Genomic DNA, 2707 nt, shown 5'->3' with positions numbered 1-2707 from the left:
CCGCCATGAGTCTCCCATCAAAGTCAAACTTATAGACTTTGGCCTCGCATGTCCTGCGTCTGCAGTGATACCTGGTGACTGTGTGGGAACGGTTGGTTATTGTGCACCGGAGGTTATGCTTGGCCTTCCTTATAACGAAGCAAGTGACATGTGGTCTCTGGGGCTGGTAGCTGTGGAGCTTGCTACAGGGGTGCCACTCTACCCTTCGGAGAATGACTATGATTATCTGAAATTCATCATAGAGACTCAGGGTCAGCCACCAGATCATGTGCTAGACTCTGGAGTGTACACTGAAAACTATTTCATTGGAGACAAATACACACAACAGCGCTGGACATTTAAGACGGAAGAACAATTTAAAGGCTCTGTTCCAGGGACAGGACATGAATCCCTGGAGACAAGATACATAATACTTACACGTCTGGATGACCTCGAACAAATAATGATGTTTAGACGAGGACCAGAAGCTGGCCAACGCTTATTTGTCAGCCTAATTAAAGAGATGTTGGCCTTGGATGCACACCAGCGGATAACACCCTCTCAGGTTCTCCGGCATCCCTTTTGCAGCCCTGGCCTCTCTAACAGGTTCCCATGTATCAACATTGAAAGACCATACTGAATCAGTCTCCAGCATGGCATCTTCCACCCTGGACAAAAGTGATAAAAACAAACTGGGGTTGGAAAATGACATTAACAGCAAATTATACTGCAAAAATTAATTAAGCTGCTTCAATAATGATCACTTTGGCTTCTTTTTTTAAAATTTTCACTCCCCCCACCCCAACCAGTCGTGGCAGAGGGCTGTCCCTTCCTGAGCCTGGCTCTGTTGAAGGTTTCTTCCTTTTTAAAGGGAGTTTTTCCTTCCCACTGTCGCTAAATGCTTGCTCATAGGGAAATCTTCTGATTGTTGGAGTGGCCAAAACTCTAGGGGAAGTAGCAATTCTTGTGAAAATTAAAAAAAAAGAAAGCCTACCAATCTTCAAAGCGCAGCAGCGGACACCTTACCATCACATCAGTCCTTCAATCAGACCTAAAACACCATGTTTACAGAAATAAATTCCATACAAATTGGAAATAAATTGTGTTATATTTGTTGTTTTTGATTGTTTATAAATATATAGTGCTACCCTTCAGCCTCCTAGTAGACATACCTGTGTTGTAAATGTAAAACTCCTCTGATTTTCAGAAAGGTTGACCTCTGAGCTTGAAGTCAAGGTCACTGAGATTTTCAGTAGATGCAACCATGGTATTGACTTGAAAATTCTACACTATCAAAGACTTAGGTGCCCACAGCATCTCGCCATATACAAAAGATTAAAAGGTGTTTTTTCTAGGCTTTTATAAAGATTACAAAACACAAATAACAAAAATGACAATGCTATTTTGATGTTTTCTAATGTAGCGCAAAAAATGAAACAAACCCTAAAATTAATAAATAAAGCAATTTTTTTTTATCTTAAACTACTGGATAACAGCTCTTTTCTAATAACATTGAAGATGCTGTTTAACTGCTTTTCAGCAGTAGTGCCCTACTAATTAAAGACTCAGCATCACGCCTCTGTGCTGGGTCAGGCCACAGGACTTCATCCACATTACATTCTATGGGCTCTCTTGCAAGGCAGCGAGGAAAGAATCGTTTAGCATGCCGAATCCAGCTCTGGCAAGATTCCACTGCTATCTCACCACAAGCTCCATTCAATGCTTGAAGTAGATTTTCCTGTAAGGGTTTCGGTCTTATACTTTCAATCTCCATGCTGAGAAAAACTCCTCAATAGGGTTCAAAAAGGGAGATTGCGGTGGAAGAAACGCATTGATAAAATGCTGTTCATTGTGAAACCAATTGCATATTCTTGGACTTCGGTGAAAGCTCACATTGGCCCAAATGATATGGGATGCTCTGCCTGCTCGCGATCTCTCTAATCAAGCAAAGCATCCCGTAGACCATCTGGGAATGTTACTATAAGTTCATTGTTGTACAGCCCAACAGTAACATGACTGTGGAGAACCCCATAGCTGCTGATGGCAGCACAGATACCGTAGTTACAGTTCCACCACGCTGGCCAGGCAGTTCAATAATGGCACGTTGACCTACGACATTGCGACCTTTTCTTCTCCTTTTTGCTAGATTCAACATGTATGTTGTCTTTTACATTCTCTTGCTGCATTTCACACAGTCAAATTGCATTATTCTGATGGACCATATCCACAATAAGTGTCTCCTGGTGTTGTGAGCACCCTCATGTGGCCTTCCTTCAATTCTACACAAAATACCAAAATACCATAAGTATACTTGTATACATAGCACATGTATACATTATACTATTTCATTTACAGAACTAAAACTAGTTTGTTGTGTAAAGAGAATCTTTGAGCTTGACTCAATGGTTAGGCCTCATGAATACATCTTCATGGATGAAGCTGTATTCAGTCTAGCAAAAAGCAGAAGAAGAGGTTGCAACATGTGTTTTAAATTTTCAGTGGTAGTGTGTTAATGATGAAAACAGTGTGTTAGTTCTGTAGCCTGTGTGCACCATTCTGGGTACAAGTGTTAGGCTGCCAGGGTCGTCGACCCAGTGTTTTGTGTTTTTGGTTCTTTGATTTTGTTTATTTCATTATATTCTAGCTTTGCCTTATAGGTCATAGGATTATTCTTAGTTTAGGTTATTTGTGTGGGTTTTGTTAGAGTTTTAGTGTTCTGGTTTTCTGT

The sequence above is a fragment of the Pundamilia nyererei genome, unplaced genomic scaffold (genome assembly GCF_000239375.1).
Source record: "Pundamilia nyererei isolate P.nyererei 1_Seehausen unplaced genomic scaffold, PunNye1.0 scaffold00081, whole genome shotgun sequence".
In the NCBI taxonomy this organism is placed as follows: domain Eukaryota; kingdom Metazoa; phylum Chordata; class Actinopteri; order Cichliformes; family Cichlidae; genus Pundamilia; species Pundamilia nyererei.
The sequence above is the reverse complement of the archived record's forward strand: the minus strand, read 5'-3'. Positions refer to the sequence as shown.